The 14,960-nt window shown below is 38.9% G+C and overlaps 1 protein-coding gene across 1 annotated transcript in view; it reads left to right on the forward strand.

Moving 5' to 3' along the window:
- Positions 1 to 14,960, forward strand: part of LOC124776158 (dynein axonemal heavy chain 3) — a 1,197,897-nt gene that overhangs the window by 132,533 nt on the left and 1,050,404 nt on the right. The window lies entirely within an intron of this gene.

Genomic DNA, 14,960 nt, shown 5'->3' on the forward strand with positions numbered 1-14,960 from the left:
GTCTTAGGAGAGACTTCCTTAAGGATCTTTGGTACACATATCTATATCTTTGTGGGCTTAAGAAGCTCTGCTGCCATCTTAACCGGCAGCTTCGCATCTTCCCACGGGGATATCGTGGGCACCTTGTCCTTGAGCCATTCCACCCTGTGCATCCCCTCACAGACAAAAATGAGGGCACCGTGATTTGGGTAGACCCTCCTGAAGTTGGGTCCTGGGCTAGCGGCCCCCCCCCCTGCCCCCTCCCCCCCACTCCCCCAGTCTTTTCAAACAGGACCATCTGTACCAATTTCTCCTGCCGTGAGGTGATGGCCACCAGTGGACAGCCTTTGGGGATAACTGCCATCCTAAAAACCGTACTATAGGTCTGTTTTCCTATTTCTTGCCTCGGTTTTTTTCTGGACTCACTTATTCAGGGAGGAGGGAATCTTTGATTCCTCCCTTATCCATTTGCCACCTGTCTTTCCTGTCTTTGACGTAGTGGGGGTCTGCTTATCCCCTTCAACCTGAGACAGTTTCTTCCTGAGGGTCTTAGGTTCAAGTCCCTTTAATTCCCTCCACTTTTCTTTAGGAAGCCATTCTTTCCCTTCCTTTTTCCTCTGTTCCCTGAGTAGTTTCCTCCTCGGGGCCCCAGACAAGCCTTTAATCTTAATCTGGTCTAGCTTCTCGGTTACAGTTCTGTAGGTAGGACTAGGAGTGGATAGGGAAGATGAGATGTTGTGGGACATTCTTAGTCTGATCCATCAGCTGAGGCCATTCCAGCAGTAGGTCCTCTACCTGCGGCATAGCACTCAGCTCGCGCAGATACACAACCTCTCCACCTGCACGGACAGTGCTTCGTCAAGATGGTGTCCCTCGGAGAGGATTTTTGACTTGCTAGAATGTCAGTCACCCGACGAAACTTTGGTGAGCTTAGTGAGGTGGAAATGAGCTCCATGCTTGTTAACCTGTCTTATAAGAAAAACTGTAAGTAGATGCTTTCATTATAATAGAGTTGTATTGCACATTGCTCATAGATCCATAAGTTGACTTGCAGACTTCTTGTCAGAAAAATGATATCCATTAGTCATTGACTATTATATTCACTTACACTGTCCCATTATATTTATGTGACCACCTTTCAGGAACTTGAATAACCACCTTCTGTAGTGCGTACCACTGCGAAATGAACAGGAATAGAGTCAGTGAGGTACTGATAGGAATACAGAGCCATACTCCTCCAGTGCCGTGGGCAACTGTGCTGGGTTTCTCGGTTGAGGATCCGTGGTGCGAACAGCCCCAATGAGATGGTCCCACAGATTCATAATTGGGTTTAAATCTAGGGAGTTTGGTGGCAGGGGAGTACAGTAAACTCATACTGGTGCTCTTCAAACCATGCAAGTACACTGTGAGCTGTGTAGCACATTCCACTGTCATGGTGGTAATACCGTTGTGCCAAGGAAAAACAAATTGAATATAGGTCCCCAAGGATAGATGCCTACTTGTTTTGATCCACTGTGCCTTCCAGAATGATGAAAACATTCCGCAGACCGTAAATCTTCCTCCTCCAGTATCGACCGTTCTGACTATTGGTGCAAAATGTTTGCTTTCAGTTCTTTGGTGCCATTCCACCTATATCCATCTGTCTGACAGGGCATAAAGCGTGATTCACCTTGTTGCCTCTTACTAGATGTCCAGTTGCTGCAAATTCCAGCCTTTGTCACCGTGAACAGCAGTCAACATGCATGCGTGAACCAGGCACCAGCTGCAGAGCACCATACACAACAACATTCACTGAACAGTCATAGAGGAGAGACTGTTCTTAGCCCCTTGGTTCATCTGGGTGGTCAGTTGCTCGAGAATTCCATGTCTGTTTGCCCTTACACATCTTTGCAACTGTCATTCACCCCTGTCATCTATGGCTCATGGTGCATCATAGTTGCCTCAGCACTGATTTTAGGTAGTGCCATTTTGCCATGCGCAGCATACTTTAAACACGGTGTCATACAACAAGTTTACAAATGCTTCCACCCTTGGCCTAAAAGCCAATGATCATGGTCTTTTGAACGTCAGATAAGTCACTCCATTTTGCATCACGACAACGACTGCACTGTTTTCCGTCTCCCAACACTTTTTATATACCCTCCACTGCTAGTGTTGCCAACTGCTGTGTGTGAGTGGTTATTGCAGGTTGACAGCAAAAATAGGCAGTGGTCACATTAATGTGACTGGACTCTGTACTAGCCCAGTGCAACAAAGGACATAGTACTCGTATATAAGCCTGCCATTGACACAATACATCCACTGCATATGAATTACAGAATATGCTAATTTACTCCCAAGTGAAGAGAGAGTTGGGGGTAAAAGCATGAAATGACAAGAAAGGCAGTGAAGAATTACTAGTGTATGTGAAAAAACAAAGTGAAGAAATACCAGTTTATGTGAAAATATAACCTCCTGTCACAAATGTGCATGTTTTGTTGCATAGAACAATGAATTTAGTAGCCTTTTGGGTATATATTCAGGTCTCATTGCCTTATTAACATAACTTAGCTCTCAAACTCAGCTTGCACAAGAATAAATAGCAAAAACTGTGTTAATAAGAAAAATGTTCATGAAATCCAACAACACATTTATATTTGTGAGTAAAAGGCTGTTGTTTAATGTGTATGCTTTGTGTGTACAATACTGTCATGATTACCTTTTATAATAACTGATAAAATAAAAAATGAATACTTATTTTCTCTTGTGTTACTCTTATTGCGTATATTCACCATTGTGTTGCTGATGCAATTACTGTTCTTGCAGTCAGAGAGTTTGCAACTTATCGACCTTTTTCAGATGGCTCTGCCTCATTGAATCTCTGCTTCAATCTTCTTTCTATAGTTATTGAGTCTGGTGATAATCTACATCACACTGTGCAATTTGTTTTTCATTCTTCTTCACATTTGTTAGCACACAGTTGAGTTTGATAATCTGCCATTTTGTGAATGTTTAAGCATCTGTATATTGTAACACGGGTCAGTAACCAACACAAAGAAGTTTCAAACATTTCGCAAGTGTCAATGCTCAACGAAATAACTGTACATGTTGGAGACTCACTATGAACTGTACATAATACCTGCTGAACCCAACCTTATGAAAATTACACGATGTTTGCGTATTGAATACTCACCTGGTCAACTGATTAATGCAGCCTATAGACTAGTGGACACTTATTTATAAAATGCATGTATTACAGAACTAACAAAATGGCAGCATACAGGTTTATTAAGTTTTGAATATTAACATAAAAAAGAAGAAAATAAAAAATACAATAGACAGTGAAGTAAATTTGTTAAAATATAAACTTTATAATTAAAAAATTGCAAAATAAGAGGTACTATTTTATAGGTGTTAAGATTTAATGTACTTTGGGATTCTCAAAGTTCATCAAGAATTTTCATTGAAGTAAAATATTCTGATTGGAATAATCAGCGAACTTCTTCAGGGGAGTCTTCATTCTGTGTAGGCTGTTTCATTTTTGAAATAACAATTTATTCCATGATTTTTCGCTATTTACAAATTTCATCCCTTCAGCATTTTCAAGCTTCACAATGGGAATTCCATCTTCAAAAGCATTACGCCATGCCAGCATCAGCTGCACCAGATCTGGTGGTTCAGATCTGCATTGTTTGAAAATGCCCAAGGGGTCGAAATTAGCTCATAGCAAAAAATCGTGAAATAAAGTGTTATGACGTCCATTCAAGTGGAAACCTAACACCAGCAACAGTGGGTTCCATTCACAAGTAATACCACATACATTAAGACATTTATCCCACTGGGAGACGAGATGATCAATTCCTGTCGATGGAATGTTGTCTGCTGATGAGGGATCCACAACCACACCCACTCTTGCACTGCCTCATATTTCAAAAATAAAAACAACCTATGCTGGACAGTGACTTCTCTGAAGAAATTTACTGTAGAAATTTACTGTGGCAGTGGTCCCTATGTACAGAAGCAGGTTAATTAACAAACTTAACTGGTCATATCAGCAAAAGGATACATTTTTGGAAACAGAAAAATTGGGGCTACCAAGCTAAGGGATTGAATTTTGCTAATAATAATGTTTTAAGATTCGAACATTCTGTGAAAATTTGGAATACAAATAACTTTGAAATATTAGGTTTTCAGAAAAAGTAAAACTTTGCTTGCAAGAAGTGTCTGAGAGTTTTCAAATAAACTAATTCAATCTGGAAACAAATACTTTTTAGTGGGTGGTGTTTGACATTAAAATGGTTTTCAAGTATTGTAACTTCTAACTGTTTCTTAAAGTAAAATGTTTTCATATGAACTATTTACATTATTCTCATCAGCTTTTGGTAAACTATATTGTGAATAATGAAATTTACTGACAATGCTTGCATAAGAAGCTTATTATTTCATGTAACTAACATATTCATACTACTAACTAAAGAGACCAGTAAAGAAGAAAGGAGGATGATAGATAGAACGAAAAAATATTGATATCACAAATGGTACAGAACTGGTAGTGTTAGGCTAATCCCAGCTTGCTATGTTACAAGTTTTTTGTCTTTATTTTTATTTTTCTATATTGCGATCAGAATAGTTTTAGCAGTGCATGATATCTATAGACACACATCTTCTTATTTTGTCAAAAGTAGTAAAAGAAAGCTGTCTGGAAGCGTGCATTAAATTGATATTCAACTATGATTTTTCAGTGCTGGTGGAAGAGATAGCATACTGTACCAGTTACTGAAGAAAAACTAAGTTGAGTGTACTGATTTAACAGTCATAATTTTATTTTTCAATGTGCTCATTAAGGTAAATAGATGTCTTAGATATATAAATCTTAAACAGGAGGTACAGCTGAAATTAATTCAGATCTACTATGCAGATGGTTATCAAACCAAGAAACCTTTAGGTCTCTGCACTTTCTGTTTGACTAATGAAATTTAGCAGTTATTACAGTGGAAGAAAACACGATTTCAAACTGTAACACTGCGTGTGGCAATGTATCTAAAGACAGATATAATGGTGGTTTGTAAGTGATGTGTCATTTAAATATCAAATAAATTAATTTTGTGATTCACATAGGGGCAGAGTTAGGTATGGCTAACTGGTTGAAAGCATATCAAGTGTTTGATATAGTTGTGTGAACACTGAAGATGTCACTATTTTTGTTCGTAGTGAAGGGCAGCAGTTGTAACATTAGTTTCCTAATTGCCTTTTTAAAGGGTCAGATAAAGCCATTAGACAAATGTTTGCTCACATACAGCAAATGTCATAAAATATCAAATTATGTATTAAACCAAAAAAATTGTGAATTGTGAACACAACCAAAGTTTTAGTTTAACAGGCTATTCCACCAACAGAAAGCTTCCACTTACGTTTTACCGCATTCTACCCTATGCTGTACGCCATACAGGTGCGCATGTGTGGACGGCACCCGTATCCTGTACAGGTGCCCCTTTTGTCATCACTGAAAGGTGTTTTCACCACGCTACATGGCTGACAGCTGTGAGATAACTCCAGTGGCTCATATTTTGTCCACTATATGCAGCAGCAATCGATAAGTTCTGTGTATCAATTGTATGAGAAGAATATCTGTCAGTATAGCAATCGGTTCTTTGATGACATTTTCACTTCGCATGCAACTGTAAATTTGCGACTGTGTACGAGCGTTTTGAGCAAAAATAACAGCTAGAGACTTCTGGGAAAGTGAAGTTCAGAACATTTTATTCAGAGAAAATGACTCGGATATTGATGTCAGTGACAACAACAGTAATTATGAGCGAGAAAGTGTTTCAAGTGACGAATCAGCTAATAATTTTTATTTTTTTCCCTCAATTTTGTTGCTAATGTATAAGCAGAATTTGTAAAGAAAACACACTATTTTTTTTCTTTTTATCTAATTTTAATTATGATTTTCCATTAGATGAGCTGCAACAATCAACAAATGTTACAGCAACAAATGGAACGGTAGGTCTTACTGAACACAGTGCTGACAACTGGCAGTAGCAAGGCACATAGCCTCAGTGTCCAGTATTTCAGTTGGAATCTGGAGCCACTCAATGAAACAGTGAGATGAAATAAAAAAGAACTCTATGTGGCATAAATGGGATCCAGTAAAACTACACAATTTTTTTTTTTGCAATAGTTGTGCATATATGTGTCGTGAAGTTACCAAAGCTTAGTAACTATTGGCCAACTGATCCATTTTTACAAACGGGCTGTGCGAGTCGATTGTTGAGCCATGATAGATTTTGCAGTATTATGGTCATGCTGCATGCCAATGACAACTCAATGTATGTAAAAAAAGGAGAGGAAAACCATGATCCTCTTCATAAAATTAGACCTGTGTGTAAAGATCCAGTTTCACGCCATATGCAAATTTGACTGTAGAGAAAGCTATTTGTCCATTTCGTGGATGTGTTAGCTTTAGGATTTACATGAAAAATAAACCCAATAAATAGGACATGAAGCTTTATGCACTTTGTGATGCTGCAACAGGCTACATCCTGAACTGCGATGTTTACACACAATCAGCAGGGAGGAGTAACAACGGTATTCCAGCATTAGTAGACAGACTCTGTTCTCCATATTATGGTAAAGGCCACTGTACTTACATGGACAGAACTTGCACTAGTGTTCCTCTACTGAAGATATTGTGGGAGAAAAATAAATTAGCTGTTGGAACTGTAATGAGAAACAGAAAAAGCTTACCAACAAACTTCAAAACAAAGAAGCCGTAGCAAAATGACATGATGATTTTGAGGAATGGGCCAGTTCTAGTGTTGATGTGGAAAAACAAGTGTGATGTATACTGTCTATCCACAAAACATCAGGCTACCACCAAAGATGTTCCATTACATTCAAAAGGTGGTAATACAATAGTAATGAAACCAGATGTTCTCATTGTCTACAGTATGAACAAGACTGGTGTAGATCGTGTGGATCAGCTGTACAGTTACTACTCATTCGCACAAAAAACAATGAAATAGTGGAAAAAACTTTTCTTTCATGTTTTTGTAATTTCTGTCATGAACAGTTTTATTTTGTACAAAGACATGAGTAAACAGAAACTCTTTCTTGTGGATTTCATAAAAAAAGTGAGCTTGAAATTGGTAGCAACAGGAGGGGACTTTCAATCTTTTGAATCAACACCGAGCACTAGCCAGGACAGAAATTTTGGTCGTCACTTTCCAGAAAAATTACATCCCACTGCCAACAAAGTAAATACTACGCGTTATTGCAAAATTTGTCCCAACAAAGGGAAGGAAGATACCAGCAAGCGGATAAGAAAAGAAACCTGATGGTGGTGCAAAGACTGTGCACATCAGTGCTTTCAGGATTACCACTTGAAAGTGAATTATGTAATCATTTTATATCATAAAATATTAAATAAAAAACCTCCTGTGAAACAAATTATTTTTATTATAAATGCCAGAAATCAAGTTAGGAAATGTAAAAATTTTTTCTGGGTTAAGGTTTCTCATGTTTTGAGGAATGCTGATACACCTCTACCGATGTAAGCATACATATAAGCTTACATTTTTCGTAATATATAAAGTACGATGTTTCACATAATGCTAGAAATGTGCCTTTGAGGCCCTTAGTTATTGCACACTTATTCATTAAAGTTGCTCGAAAATTGCCAGTGCACCTGCACAGTCGAGGTGCGTCCATAGCAGTGTGGAATGTGTTAAATCACTTTCATTGTAATTCTGTGATCGCTAGAACTGATGACAGGTTTTAGTAAAATAATGAATTGCTCAATGTTGTTTTCCACAACACATGCATTTTTCCGTACTTTCATTATTAGTTTTGTGCATTTTACAGCTTTGTCCCACTCTGGTGAAGAGATTTGATTTACAGCATGTCTCGTCAATCATTTTCCTTTGCCAGCGTACAAGTTCATTGTTTTTTGCGAGTTCCGGTATCATACTGATATTGATGCTGATATGATATGGTACTCTTGCACTACAATGGATTTATGTATTATTAAAGTAGAATTACAATTCCACTAACTGTAACTCCATCTATTCTCTATGCATTTAAAGTTACAGAATCATACAGACATATTTTTAAACTGGATAATTTAAAACATTACAAATCAAATGTGGTTCATTACATGCCATGAAATCCAATATAACTTGCCCTTTCTAGAGTTACCTGATACAATCACTCATGTCACTCCTCCCCCCCCCCCCCCCCTCCCTTTTCTCAATTTACACAATTCATTTTAGCCAAACAGTAATGATTTCTGTTGTGGGGGCAGTTGTATGTTGCTTACCGAGCTTATCAGATGACACTGATATGAGGCGTTCTACATTACCATTACGAAAGCTGGGATAATAATTTCTCATATATAAGAGTTACATTTGCAGATGCTTGCTTCCATAGTGGGATTCCAGACTGGCCTTTCATTTAGGTCATTCTGATTTTTTGATGTTTTATCTTCACGATGATGTGAGTGATTGTGTGAGATATTCGATTAGTGCAGCTGTTGTGATATTTTATAATTAATTATAGGGCTGTTACAGTATTAGATATTAATATTTTTGTTTCTTCAGTTGTTGTTTGCACAAATGTCAAGGCTTGCAGATAATAACTGTTGGAAAGTTCTGGTAGGATGTAAATACTTCAGAAGTAAAGAAGACTGCATCACAAAGAAGACTACACAGCAAAAAGCAGAAGCTTTGAGTCATGGACAACAAACTTGCTAGCTTTTGGTGTAAATCCTTTCTTGAGACTAGAGTACAAATAACACACGGACACACACACACACACACACACACACACACACACACGTGGGACATGATTCAAACTTCCACAGATTTGGTCAGGTATCTGGATCTCATTTTTATTCCAAACTGTCCTAATTACTGTAACTAAAGGACCTGAAGACAGGACCCAGAAGTGAATATGGTAGCCAATGATTGATCGATATCATTATGCTGAAAGGAAGTCAGAAAGTCAGCTCGTGAACCTACGAGCAATGTGCAACAAGTTTTTAGTATTTTGAAACTGTGTACTTGCTGTGTTTTTTATGTGAGAGGTAAATAAATATGGAGCTCATTCCCACCTCAGTAAGCTCACCAAAGTCTCTTTGCGTAATTGGCACTTTGGCATGTTAAAAATGCTCTGAACAATTGACTGAAAAGTGGGCTCAAGTGGAAACTTTCACAAATGTTACATAAGCCATTAATATTTAATGTTATTGTAATTTTTGTGGTTTATGCAGGTGTGTTATTAAAGACAACATGACTGACAGAGGTAAAGTTATCTTAGTTATTAAGATATAAACTATCCATTAATTAAAAAAGGACTGGAAGAAGAAAAATTTGTTCATGCATGTTTTATTGCTTGATGAAATAAAATTGGACACGGTCTTATGGTACGTTAAGTGCAGATAATAATAAGAATTGAATGAAAGTTAAAAATTTAATTTTTTGTGAACTATTTTTAATGTTATCAGATTTATGTTATTTGTCAGTTAAGCTGATTTAAGCAGTGTATTTGCTCAGTGGGGGCAATTGTTGTGTAATATGACAATTCTGAGGAATAACCTGTTCTGCTTCTAGTTACGTAGGGTGATGAAAGAATGGCTTTTCACCTAGGCAAGGGAACAGAGTGATGAAGACCTACAAACGACGAAACAAGGAAGAGGAAGAGGCTTTCAGGTCAACTGTTTATCTACCATTTATTGGGAGTATTTCTTCACAGATAGGCAGAATATTGAGAAAGTATCAAGTGAGAGTCATCTTTCGCCCTCCTACCAAAATTTCATCACTGATGGGATCCGTTAAAGACGACCTGGGCCTGCGTAAACCAGGTGTTTACAAAATTCCGTGTGAATACGGCAAATCATATATAGGGCAAACGACACGAACTGTGCAGGAACGCACTGTGGAACACAAACGGCATACTCTCCTTCTCCAACCCACCAAGTCCGTAATCGCCGAACATTGTATTTCCACAGACCATTCCATGAATTACGACAACACAAAAATTTCGGCCCATACATCAAACTTTTGGAGCTCGATTATCAGTGAATCTGTGGAAATAAGATTGTCTGACAACGAGACTCTCACCAATCGAGATAACGGTTATCAGCTAAGCCCTGCTTGGAATCCTGTTATAGAGAAACTTCGTAGTCGACGTAGTTATCTGCATAAAGATGGAAATCGACCTGATACTGATACGCCAGCCTTTCACAGTGGAGGGTGCGAGGCGCACCGCACAGAGCCATTATGAATGCGCACGCTGAGCAGCGTATGCGCAATGTCACCTCAGTATGGCTTTAAATAGTGGAGCTCATCACGTTCTCGCCAGTACCACTACAGTGGCACTCACCTGAAGATGGCCAGAATACTCTGTGCTGAAATATTGTGGCAGGACGTTACTGATATCCGGCAGTTCTCCCGTGTTTTTATGGAACAATAGAGGCACTATTTGAGGTTGAATGCTTTAGATGGAGCAGATGAAACTTATATAGACATGAGCGAAACATCAGGCCAGGATGACTTTTGCCTGGCATTGTATTCCCATACACTCTTCTGCTATTTCAGCCCTCCCTTCCCCTCACTTTCCCCATGTTCATCTCATGTGCTCCACTTGTTCAGTTCCTGTTGGCACCTCTCAGCACAAATAATATACTGTGATTGATTTATTTTTACCAATGGTTGCTTCATCAGGAAAGAGGGAAAGATGAAAGGAAGTGGGTTTTAGGGGAGAGGGTAAGGAGTCATTCCAATCCCGGGAGTGGAAACACTTACCTTAGGGGGAAAAAAGGACAGGTATACACTCGCGCGCGCACACACACACACACACACATATCCATCCGCACATGCACAGACACAAGCAGACATTTTCATATATATCAACTGTAAGCACAACAGGCAGCACAGTACAAAATGTCTGCATATATATCAACTGTAAGCACAACAGGCAGCACAGTACAAAATGTCTGCATATATATCAACTGTAAGCACAACAGGCAGCACAGTACAAAATGTCTGCTTGTGTCTGTGTGTGTGTGTGTGTGTCTCCTGGGATTGGAATGACTCCTTACCCTCTCCCTTAACACCCACATCCTTTGATCTTTCCCTCTCCTTCCCTCTGTCTTGATGCAGCAACCGTTGGTTGTGAAAGCTTGAATTTTGTGTGTATGTTTGTGTTTGTTTGTGTGTCTATCAACCTGCCAGCGCTTTCGTTTGGTAAGTCACATCATCTTTGTTTTTATATATCATTTGCACATTATGACCAATTTTTGAGTTTCTGGTTTCTAGCTTTATTATTTAGTGCCACTTATTTTTTTCTTAAAATGATGTATTTAGGGAAAAATTTTGACCTGATCATTCTGATATTTGATAGTGCTGGAGTAAGTACCAGCACACTCACTTGCCTCTGTATTTCTCCAATGATACAGAGCTTGTTTTGCCATATGAGGGGAAAAAGAATACTGACAAAATGTCAGGGCTAGACTTAAATGTGGAAAATGATGTTGGGTATGAATTTATTTAATCCACTCATATTATAAAAATCAGTGTGTGTGTGTGTGTGTGTGTGTGTGTGTGTGTGTGTGTGTACAGAGCTTGTTTTGCCATATGAGGGGAAAAAGAATACTGACAAAATGTCAGGGCTAGACTCAAATGAGCATTCTTCTGTAGCAGCACATTTCGAAAGCTTATATTCTCTTCTTGTCCAAACTAGTTATCGTCCATGTTTCACTTCCATACATGGCTACACTCCATACAAATACTTTCAGAAATGACTTCCTGACACTTAAATCTATGCTTGATGTTAACAAATTTTTCTTCTTCAGAAACGCTTTCCTTGCCATTGCCAATCTACATTTTATATCCTCTCTACTTCGACCATCATCAGTTATTTTGCTCCCCAAATAGCAAAACTCCTTTACTACTGTAAGTGTTTCATTTCCTAATCTAATTCCCTGAGCATCACCTGACGTAATTAACAACTACCTACCATAAAATCCCTCAGGAGATATGACATCATAAAGAATTTAATTGAATTGAATTAGATGCATGAAAACGGCTGCATCATGCATGGTGTTTAAATGTATTACTTCTGTGCTGCTTTCTGTATTCACAACAAATTTCTCAGGCAGTATTCACATGTGCCACTAAATACACGTACAAAAGTACCACATATAGTTCAGGAGAGCATGAACACTGAGATGCATAAAGAAACTACTGCATTGTTCATGACATTTAAATTTATTGCTTCTTTTCTAGTAACTGTATTTACAACACATTTTGCAGACAGTACCCACATATACCGCTGAACGCAGCTACACAAATATATCATTGTGTGACTCATAGATCAGAAGATATCATTATAAACACTGAGACGTATGAAAAAATGCCACATCATGCATGTAGTTTTAATGCAGTTATTCTTTACTGCTAAGGCACTCATACAGTCATTGCAGTCCCTGACATCTGGCGGTTCTTTTGACAGCTTTCAACTGTGAAGTGAAAAGCTGCAACTGTAGACCTACGAAGAGATGTTGCCATGGCGGAGTTTACAAAATAGCGTTGTAGACACGTGAAGCATGTGCACCCATCATACAGAAACTGTCTGGGATCATGTTTCATAATTTGGATACTGTACTTTCACATTTGTACGTTATACATATTTCTTTGTTTGACTGTTTTATAATTTCAAAGGTACTTTTACAAATACACTACAAACACACTTAAGATTTTGTTTTTACTTCTCATAGAAAATGAGGAATCTGGGGTCGTCAAACAATATAAACACTATCCAACCAGGCCTCGAAGGCCCAATGGTACCAACCAGCCGCAGTGTGACCCTCAGCCCTTAGGCACCATCAGATGTGGATACGGAGGGGTGCATGGCCAACACATTGCTCTCCCAGCTATTGTCAGTTTTGGTGACTGGTACCACTACTTCTCAGTCAAGTAGCTCCTCAATTGGTCTCGCAAGGGCCGAGTGCACCCCGCTTGCTGACAGTACTCGGCAGAACCGAACAGTGTCGCATCCGAGTGCTAACCGAGGCCAACAGTGCTTAACTTCGGTGGTCTGACAGGGCCCGACATTACCATTGTGGCAAAGTTTTGGGCTTTGGTTGTAATCTAGTAAAAAATATATGTACTTTCTTTTGTCTGTTTCTTATTACTGGTGTTTTGCTTTGCTAATACATATACTGCCTGATTATGTCTTCTTATTATTCCTTATTTTTTGTTAATACTCAATTCATTATGTATACAAGAATGCTTTTGTAGTGTTGATTTGAAAGTATATGACTTGCCCTTATATTGTTAGAAATACTCTTAGTGCAGTATTATGATTCTGTAACAGGCAGCCAATATTCTGTGTGTCGAACCATTATAAAGGTAACTCTTCCTTCAAATGGTATCTATAGTCAGAATGGTATTTACTCTTGTAACTCTGCAAAGCAACTCTGAGAAAATATTGCTCCTGTTCCTAAATAGAAAACTGTACCTTCGTTGTAGCATCACTAAATATTTATTGTGAGCCATTTTTAAGCCAAGTTGATACCTGTTTAGTCTTCTCATTTGTGGCATACGGTGACACTCTGTTAGTTTACGCTGTATGACTGCTGTCTACAAAAGCGATAATAATATTCTACTTTATTATTTGATTCTTCACTTTTGAAGTGCAGACAGTGTTTTCTTTGTACCCGCAGACATAGTAACCCACTTGAAAGAGACCCCACTAACACATGTAGCAATTCCGCTGAAATTGCATTGTGCAATTTGTGACATTTGACATGGCAACTCTGCACTCTCCACCATTGTTCTATGGAACACTATGTTTGTGCATGTCGCTGTGGCTGGACCTTATTGTTCAATGTTTAGTGACAATGTATCACTATTCTACGTGTTTCTTGTGAAACGACATAGGATTACTGGTTCTATTAAGACATGTCAGTGAATGGGTGTTGAACAGTTTGGTGACCAGCATGCACCCTCTGAATGCTGCATACAAAAGTTAGTAAACAAGACGGAGAGCAGTGGAACAGTGTCGGATCTCCGTGGCTGGGTCTTTGCGGTGAGGGATGGCTACCATTATCAGAAGAAAAGTGACTGATGTAAAACAATGATTGTTGGCCTCTCCTGCAAAGTCTGTTCAGTGTTTATCTCAGGAATGTGGAATGTCACTCAGGAATGTGGAATGTCATGGACCGTATCTCACAGAGCTGCGATGAAAGCCTGTATGTATCCGTACAGGTTTACAGTTGTTCAGGAACTGAATGTCAATGACAAAGACAAACACATTACATTTTGCCCTGGATTCAGCAATTTATTGTCCAGTGGCCAGGAATATTGCAGTACACGTGTTTCCACCTCTCTGGCTATGTAAACTCTCAGAATACACATTTATGGTGTAATAAAACTCCACCTGCACAGGTCAAGCAGTGCCTACCATTCACAAAAGATTGGCTTGTTCTGTGCAATATCACGGTGTCATATCATTAGACCAATTTGTTTTTGAGTCTACTGCCAACTGGCAGTTGATGGTTGGAGTGCTGACACATTATCTGCGTATCTAGTAATGCTGGCTACTGGTGGGTAATGCACGGGGATCATATCAACCTGCATCGCATCAAAAAGAGTCTGAAGATGATGCTATGAAGCGTTGAAACTGGTAGCGACAAAATAAAACAAAATCATAAAGACAGCTGTAAGTGTTTTTAATTTTTGTCACAATAGTAAACGGCTGTTGTCCTAGATACGTCCTGCTAAAAGGATGGACATATAGAAGTTTTGGGAATTTGTGAACCGGTTGGACTATGGGAACTTTCCCTTGCCTGGTACCAACAGGATGGTGCCTCATGCTACATGTCTTGATTGACTGTGGCTGAGGTCGGATTTTTTTTCCATGGCATAGTAATTTCGAAAGGACTGTGGCCCCCAAGGTCACCTGATTTAACACCACCTGATTTGTTCCTGTGGTGTGGCTGA

Source organism: Schistocerca piceifrons, chromosome 2 (assembly GCF_021461385.2).
Source record: "Schistocerca piceifrons isolate TAMUIC-IGC-003096 chromosome 2, iqSchPice1.1, whole genome shotgun sequence".
In the NCBI taxonomy this organism is placed as follows: Eukaryota; Metazoa; Arthropoda; class Insecta; order Orthoptera; family Acrididae; genus Schistocerca; species Schistocerca piceifrons.